Here is a 9924-nt window from a genome sequence, read left to right as displayed (position 1 = left end):
CACCCTTCACATCTATTATTACTTTTTACCTAGGTAAGTCCTATCACATATAATTTCCCCTATCCCTTTTACTATCACTTTAATTTCACACTAATGTGATGCCATGGGGTGGTTCTGCTGGGCTGGCCTGGGGGGCCCTGTGCCCTGGACCTGTCCCAGAGTAGTGTTAGGGACTTGTCCTATTGAGGTAACCTGGATGCGGTGGACAAGCCCATACTAATGGCCATCACTATGCTAATAACCTCAAATGCAATATAGCAAGATATTAAAAGGTCTAGCATTTATATTTAGTGTGCACCTGCAAACTCCTCCTCCTGCTTGCATCATGTGTAATGGGTACTATGGTGCCATCAAGCAAGAACCCCCTAGCAATGAGCACATAGGTAAGCAGCACTTATGTGGCAAATATGTAATGGACATTACGGTTTGTTATATAGTATGTAATGGGCATCATGATGTGTGGCACAATGTGTAATGAGCATTATGGTGTTTGGCCTTATGTGTAATTGGCATTGTGGTGTGTGGCTTTATGTGTAATGGGTATTACGGAGTTTGCTAAAATGTGTAATGGGCATTACTGTGTATGGTCTAAAGTGTAATACCACACCCCTTTTTGTGATGCCACACCTCCTTCCCATGAGGCCACGCCCGCATTTAGCTGGTCCCCCTACTATTATGTCTACATCTGGGACCATCCATTACCATAATTCTAGATTTGCCTATGAGTGCAGGATTGGAGGGTGCAGGGAAGTGGAAGTAGTGTATGAAGGTAAGGGGGTGCAGGGTAGTGAAGGTATTATGTGCAGGTTAGCTGTGGTAGACTATCTATTGTGTGCAAGGATAGCAGTAGTATAATGTATGTGTAGAAGGAGGAGGATAGCAAAGGTATTGTAGTGTATGCAGTGACGGATTGTAGGATAGCATTGGTAGTGTAGTGTGGACAGGGAGGGGGTGCAAGGTAGCAGTGGTAGTGTAGTGCGTTTGGGAGGGTGCAGGGTAATAGCAGCATTGTACTGTGTATGTTGAAATACAAGGGACTCCCATGCCATTTGCCCCTACAGTATTCTGTATTTCCTGAACCAGGACTGACTTCGAAATCTCAGTGCTGGTTATGCTTTTCGGGAGAGAACCCCATAGAATATTTTTTTATATATATATTTCTTTTACATGTAGACTATAAGTACCAGTGTATTCCTACTGCCTGGACATGCTGGTACTTGTGGTTACTCAGGTACCAACATTCCGGATCTGCCTTGCTGTAACCTATAATTCCAATTTAAAGAAAATATTATTTTTCACTAAGTAGCCCAAGAGCCTGGTGCTGTTCTTTGAAATGTGGGGACACCAACACTGTTTTTCCTCTGTATTTCCGGAACCAGCCCAGTTCCAAAAGCCAAGTTCTGGTTATATTTTACGAGGGGAGACCCCATGATTTTTTTTATTAATTACAGGACTACAGGTGTCACCCGACCCTTACAGCCCAAACATGCTGATACTGGTCATTCCCCAAGTACTGACATGCTGGGGCCACCTTGTAATATCCTGTTCTATAAAAGAAACTGTTAATAAATGAATTAATGAACCCCACACCCGCCACAGGAAAAACAGATGTACAGAGTAACATGTGGAGGAAATGTTGGTGGGTAGAGGGTGATGACTGAGTACAAAGTTAGAGGGCCGGGGCTTGTCAATTTCTCTATATCTAAATTTTACAACATATATTTTTTTTAAAAAGCTATGAAATTCCATAGACAAAACCTTAGGGTATCCCACACCCTAAGGGTTAAAGTTTCTTAGACATGATCTGAAATGTCGTCATTTCTACCACTAAAACTAAAAAGTGGACATATTCCTTGAATGTATCGGTATGAAATGGTATGCCATCGCTCCCTGTGGTTAATTGCAGAGGGAGACTGCTGTCGTTCACCCAATGGTGGAGCTGATATTCACAGAATTGTGTGCTCATCGGGATACACACATGCTGTCTATGCAATTGAAGGTCCAAGCAGTTATGTGGCACGCCCTTCCCACTTAATGCTCATAATCATCCCACTCTGTTAATCCCACTAACTCACCACAACAATCCCACTGGGTTTCGACATCCTTCTCACTCTTTACATCCATTTAACTCAGAAAAAAACTTAATCTCCCACAAACATTTTGTATAACGGCACAAACTATAATATTCTGACCATTGTCTATTCATCTATACTTTCTTCCCTTTTCTTCAGCCTTTTGTGTCTATGCACCTCATTATAGGACAGATTCGGTATTGGATGTATGCTACAATTTTTTTGGTACTTGTTTCCTATCTGGGCGCCCAGGTTTTCTACGTACGGCACCGTAATGAAATCGGATCGCATCGCATCGTACACATACACGATATTGAACGATGCGATGCGATCCGATTCGATTTCCCATAGGAAACAATGTGAAATGGCTCAATTTAGCCAAATTCTCATAGGAACAATAGTAAATGGCCCAAAAACACCCCTGAACATTGAAATGTCCCCCCAAAAGTAGTTTACGCCAACCCGCCATCAACGTGAACCCGAAGCGTGGCGAGCGCAGCGAGCCCGCGAGGGGCGGCGGTACGCGTCCTCCGACCTTTTCATGCCCTACTATCCACGTCGGCGTGGAGTGAGAATAGAATAGTGTGGCGAGCGCAGCGAGCCACCGAGCCCGAAGCGTGGCGAGCGCAGCGAGCCCCGCGAGGGGACGCGGATACCTTCACAGTTATACGCGTCCCCTCGCGGGCGACGCGGACACCTGGGAAGCCCGCGAAGGGACGCGTTTACCTGTGAAGGTATCCGCGTCCCCTCGCGGGGCTCGCTGCGCTCGCCACGCTTCGGGCTCGGTGGCTCGCTGCGCTCGCCACACTATTCTATTCTCACTCCACGCCGACGTGGATAGTAGGGCATGAAAAGGTCGGAGGACGCGTACCGCCGCCCCTCGCGGGCTCGCTGCGCTCGCCACGCTTCGGGTTCACGTTGATGGCGGGGTGGCGTCAACTACTTTTGGGGGGACATTTCAATGTTCAGGGGTGTTTTTGGCCCATTTACTATTGTTCCTATGATAATTTGGCTAAATTGAGCCATTTAACATTGTTTCCTATGGGAAATCTAATCGGATCGCATCGCATCGCATCGTTCAATATCGTGTATGTGTACGATGCGATGCGATCCGATTTCTCTACGGAGAATAGCATGGTGCGCAATTAACTTAGTGGGCGCCCAGATAGGAAACAAGTACCATTTTTTTACACTCAAAACTTTATGGGTCCTATGTACAGTATAAAGCTGCACCTCTCCCCGTGATTGTAGTAGTATTTCACTGGCATGTTCCAAAAGCTGATACCATGGGGGTTATTCTTATCCATTTGCACAGACCGAAGCACGGCCCCAGCACTTGTTGTCAACACCCATGTATACGCCCCGGTTGCCGCCCAGTTTTGCCAAGTTTTGAAACCGCCTCCTTCGATACGCCCACATTACGCCTACTGTGTCCGAATTTGCTCGGCAGAGTATTTCTGTTCGCTGGGTTATGTCCGTGCACGGTTGAGTGAACCTGCACATGCGCATAGCGAAAGGTACGCATGCTCAGTAGGCTAAGAAACGCGCTCTGAGCAAAGTTGTATCCGAGCGAGTCAATCAGAATAAGGGCCATTGTCTAGCAGGTAATCTGATCCTAACCATACTGCTTGGTAATTCAAGTGATGCAATCACCTACAGTATTGCCTTCACTTTCTCTTCAACGTGGTTGTAAAACACAGTTGACATTTTCAGTGTTATATTGAGTTAGAACTAATATTTGTGAAGTTCAGGAAAATGATTGCTATAACAGAAAATGTTTACATATTGTATTTGTTTTTCCTTGCTAACATGATGCAGACGGACCTCCTGTAAATGTTACAGCTAGAATTGTCAGTGCACTTAACAATAGATTTCAAAAAAACCTCTTCAGTGTCAGAAATGTCTAATTTATGCATGATCATTTGATGAGTGCACCTACAATTATGTTACCTACGGCTCAGTCATGAATTAGAACCCATCACAAGAAGTCAGGACCTTGGATACAAGTATCTTGTAGTTGGGGCCTGCATCAATCAGTACATCCACTATAATATTATTTTAGAACATTTTTCTGGTGGTTTGTGTTTTTACTGTATGTGTTATCTTCCTATTGTTTTTTTAGTTAACTTATTTTTCATATTTCAAATGAATAATGCCAACCTAAAACAAACTTTTTATTGTATAAGTATATGGAAAAAAAGATCTTTTTGAGTTTCCACTATAGTACGACTACTTCTGTTTTGCAATTAATGTCTTCTTTAATGCAGGCCACACATTAGGCAGGCGATTCCCTAATGCCATTTTACTAATAGGCAACACAAAAATGCAGACATCGATGATCGGCAATCCATCAGGGAATTGAGAAAAAATTTCAATTAAGAAATCCTCCACTCATAAATCCCATTATTTTTTCCATCAGTATTGACAAAATGAGGATTTCAAACATGTTGGATTACCCCAATCCTTTAACCCAGGGGTGGCCAAACCGGTCCTCGAGATCTACCAACGGTCCACATTTTCCAGATCACCTAGCCGGTGCACAGCTGTAGTCATTACTAACTGTCACATTTTCAAGCCTGCTGCATTCATTCCTACTATAGATCCACAGGTTGCCTGGAAAACATGCACCGTTGGTAGATCTTAAGGACAGGTTTGGCCACCCCTGTTTTAACTCAACCATCGACAAACCTAATACGTAACAGATGTATGGGCCCCATAAATTTAAGAGAAACCCAACATTCCAAGGGCATTATTTCAACATTAGTTTACCTTCTTAGATATACAAACAATTAGTAATGGCAAACTTGCATAGCTGTATCACTCATCGTATACCTTTCAAGGACCATGTCCAAAATGGACCCTGGTCATCTTGGTGCATTCAGACATACCCGATTTTTACTCCTTATAGCAAACAGGATTATTATGGATTATATCACTGCCTAACATAATATTTTCTTGTTTTTTATATATGGTTATATGAATTTCATTCAGTACTTAGTAATAAATAAATGAATAAAATGACTAAAGCAAAGAGAATTACAAATTTCCCTATCTTTTAATGTTGCCATATACTGTGCTACGCTGTGCAGTTTTAGATCTTTATGGTACAAGTTAATTGCTTTATAAAAAGCATAAGTATAAAGTTATAAAGACTACAGTATATGAGTAGTGCAAATGCTAAATATAAAGTGTATTTTTGAGCAAATAACATTTTGAAAGGTCACTAAGTACAATTTCCTTAATGTTTATCATGTTATAGTCTGCAAGCTGAACAGTTGCTTTGGACATTACAGCAAAGGAAAGCATTGTTTTGTGAGGCTCAGGCCCTTATTCAGATCTGATCGCAGTACAAATTTGGGTACTTGTTTCCTAGCAGGGCGCCCAGATTTCCTACGTACGCTCAGTAGTTAATTTAGTTATTTTATTCACTGCACTCTGAGTGAAATTGTATCGCATAGCCCTTTTTTGTGGCGTGAGATGTGAGATGAGATGTGAGATGAGATGTGAGATATGCGATCTCAGTAGTTCATATGGTAAAACACCTAAAACACCACCACTCTCCACGTCACCCTGAAGCGTGGCGAGCGCAGTGGAACGCGTCCTCCAACCTTTTCATACCCCCACTATCCACGCTGGCGTGGAGTTGAATTTATATAGTGTGGCGAGTGCAGCGCGCCACCGAGCCCGAAGCGTGGCGAGTGCATGCGGAATACATGTAAAGTAATCCACGTACCCTCGCCACAATCGCCACGCTTGGAGCTCGGTGGCTCGCTGGGCTTGCCACACTATATAAAATCAACTCCACCCGGAGTGTATAGTGGGGGTATGAAAAGGTCGGAGGACACGTTCTGCCGCCCCTCGCGGGGCTCGCTGCGCTCCCTGCGCTTCGGGGTGACGTGGAGAGTGGTGCTGTTATAAGTGTTTTACGATATGAACTACTGAGATCGCATCTCACATCCCATCTCATCTCACATTTCTCATCTCACATCTCATGACATCTCACATCTCATGCGATGTGCAATGCGATTTCACTCAGGGTGCAGTGAATAAATTAACTACTGAGATTGCATCGCACACATCGCAAGGCACAAAAAGCCATGCGATGCGATGTGCAATGCGATTTCACTACGCAGAATAGCCCACTAAGCAAATAGCTTAGTGGGCGCCCTGCTAGGAAACAAGTACCCAAATTTGTTCTCAAAATGGGTAAAACCATGTGCACTGCAGGTAGGGCAGATGTTACATTTATAGAGAGAGTTAAAATTTCAGTAGGGTGTGTTGAAACTGAAATTTAAATTGCAATGTAAAAATAATGCAGCCAATATTTACTCTGCACAGAAACAAAATAACTCACTCAAATCTAACTCTCTCTGCACATGTTACATCTCCCCCACCTGCAGCGCACATGGTTTTGCCCATTTTGAGAACAAAAGTGGGTACTTGTGTATTAGCAGTGCACCGAATTTGCATACGTATGGCACCGTAGGTAAATCGCATCGCATTGCATGCTATTTTTTGCGTGCGATCGCATGTGATGCGATGTGATTTTCCTATGTCATTTATTCACTGCTCTCGGCCCGCGGGTGGTGCGATGCGATCGCATTGCACGCAAAAATCGCATGCAACCCCATGCGATTTTATAGGGTGCGATGCCACTGAATTTACTATGCAATGAGATGCAATAAGATTTAGGCACCCCCCCACTATCCACGCCACCCCGAAGCCCACTATCCACGTCGGCATGGAGCTGATTTTATATAGTGCACTCGTCCGAAGCACGGCGAGCGCAGAGAGCCCCGCGAGGGGACGTGGTTTAAGTTACATGTATTCTGCGTAGCCTCGAGGGGCTCGCTGCGTTCTCCATGCTTCAGGCTTAGTGGCTCACTGCGCTCGCCACACTATATAAAATCAACTCCACGCCAACGTGGATAGTGGGCGTATGAAAAGGTTAAGAGGACGTGTTTCGCCGCACCTCGCGGGGCTTGCTGCGCTCGCAACGCTTCGGGTGGTGTGAATTGTTGGGGGGGTGCCTAAATCTCATTGCATCTCACAGAAGTATATAGTAAAGTCAATGGCATTGCACCCTATAAAATCGCATGCAATCGCATGCGATTTTTGCGTGCGATGCAATCACATCGCACCGCCGGCAGCCAGGGAGCAGTGAATAAATGACGTAGGAAAATCGCATCACATCGCATGCAATTGCATCGCACGCAAAAATCGCATTCGATGCGATGCTATTTTTTTATGCAGAATTTGCTTAGCGGCCACCGTGCTAATACACAAGTACCCAAATTTGTACTACGATCAGATCTGAATAAGGGCCTCAGTCAACAATTTGCAACAGGCTTATTTTACTATTGAACCACAAAGCATTGGAAAGGGTTTGTGGATTAACAATCAATTACACTTAGTGAGCCAACAGCAACGGATAATCATTCTTCATCCTCTAGGTCTATATAAGCTGTTTCGTGCAATTTACTCATGGACAGAACATTGATGGGTATTCTAACTCATGAAAGAGGTATCCCAGTGGAAGGGTGGATGGATATTCCTCTGACTTCTGATCCTGTCTCTGTCATTTTTGATTTTGTGTTACTGACCTGGATTGTCTGACCCTACTTGGTTTACCACTTGTAATCTCTCATCATTCACTGGTCCTGAACCTGTCCTGCCTTTCCTAATCCTAGATTGCCTGACTAGAGACCTGTGTCTTAACTACATGTGTCACTTACACAGGCATCTTGTACACAGGCTGCAATACACAGCTCTGTTTCTACATTCAGATGCTGCGATAATTGTGGTGTAACGCAGAAGCAGCTATTACTGTACCTTTGTCTTTGAAACATCATATAATTTAGTGTGCTTGATGCAGCATTTGGTTCTCCTGTTATAATCTGTGGGCGCTGATTACCACAATCACATTAAAAAGGCATGCACACATTGAGTGTTAGGGGTGCGCAGGCACACCCTAATGCCGTGCCCACCCTATGATCACCTCCCTGCTGTTAGCAATACCAGAAATACCTTTGCTTTTTTGAACTGTTGGCCATTAAAAGAAGCACCCATCAATCAATTATGTGAGTTTTTCACTGTTAATTGTACTAGACCATTGTCATATTACTACATACCTGCGTCAACCATATCACTACATACCTGTGTCATCCATATCACTACATACCTGTGTCATCCATATATATTTTTTACTTATTTGCATATACTGTTACACAGAGCAATTAACATATAAAAAATGGAATAGGCAGGAGATTATGGTGTGGCTGAGAGATATTTTGTATTGTAGCGAGTGCCAATTGATGATGGTAGACACGACTGATTGGCTATGTAAAACACACCCAATCGGTTATGTTAGACACTGCCAATAGGTGGTGCTAGGCACACCCCTTGGACGGTGCAGCCCCTAATAAAATGTGCTGCGCACGCCTATAAATATGACCCCAGTAATCCCGTTAGATTCTCTACTTACCGTACAGCCATTGATGAACAGTGAATTCCTACTATAGAAAAAAAAAATAGTGCACTAGATTAGTCTTCTACTGATGCCCCCAAAATAAAAATAAAAAAGGGGCAGAGTTTGTTTGCGCAAAGAATTTCCTAAAAATGAAACTATTTTTTTAGTAAAACAATAATATAAACATAAAATGTATCCAACAAAAATGTAAATCCCCTATGGGAAATAAACTTCAGTATAACCATATGAGAAGCAAATTACCTGCTGACATAATTCACTTCGAAGACATTTTTTTTAGTTTAGAGTGTACAATAACAGATCACTGCTATAACGTTGAAAATGCAAGAGCATGAGAATCCATACTGCAAAATAGGATACAGCCATTCAGGCTTCTCTAGCTCCTGAATGGATGGGTTTTAGCAGGGATAATCAGCCCTAGACCTGTTTTGCCAGAATAATACAGGGTTGCAAAAATTGGATTCAATGATTTATCACATGAATACTGCCCATTTCTCAGGCTAAAAAATTACCATGGCTAATGGCTTTGTCCATATGTGGGTCCAATGATTTTTTATAGAATAGTACCTATTATTATGGATACCTCTACCACCTACTGGATCTAATCCTCCTATCTAACGTGCACATTAAGGCCCTTATTCAGATCTGATCGCAGTACAAATTTGGGTACTTGTTTCCTAGCACGGCCACAATCGCGGGCATCGGGTGTCATTTTTAGTGGTATACGACGCGACCGACGCGATGCCCCCGATTTTTCCCATTGAAATGCATTGTAAAAAGTCAATATCGCGTCGGTCGCGTCGTATGCGGCTAAAAAAGGCTTAAATGGTCCAGACGCGATGCCCCCGATTTCTCCATAGGAAACAATGTTAAATGCCTCAATTTACTCGCGATGCCCCCGATTTCCCATAGGAATCAATGTTAAATGGCTCAATTGACCCAAATCATCATAGGGAACAATGGTAAATAGGCCAGAAAACCCAAAAAACACCCCTGAACAGTGAAATGTCCCCCCAAAAGTAGTTGACGCCACCCCACGATCAACGCGAACCCGAAGCGTGGCGAGCGCAGCGAGCCCGCGAGGGGCGGCGGTACGCGTCCTCCGACCTTTTCATACCCCCACTATCAACGTCGGCGTGGAGTTGAGAATAGAATAGTGTGGCGAGCGCAGCGAGCCACTGAGCCTGAAGCGTGGCGAGGGGACGCGGTTACCTGTGAAGCCCGTGAAGGGACGCGTTTACCTGTGAAGGTATCCGCGTCCCCTCGCGGGCACGCTGCGCTCACCACGCTTCGGGTTTGCGTTGATCGTGGGGTGGCATAAACTACTTTTGGGGGGACATTTCACTGTTCAGTAATGTTTTTTGG

Source organism: Crinia signifera, chromosome 2 (assembly GCF_055691185.1).
Source record: "Crinia signifera chromosome 2, ASM5569118v1, whole genome shotgun sequence".
In the NCBI taxonomy this organism is placed as follows: Eukaryota; Metazoa; Chordata; class Amphibia; order Anura; family Myobatrachidae; genus Crinia; species Crinia signifera.
This window is presented reverse-complemented; position numbering follows the sequence as displayed.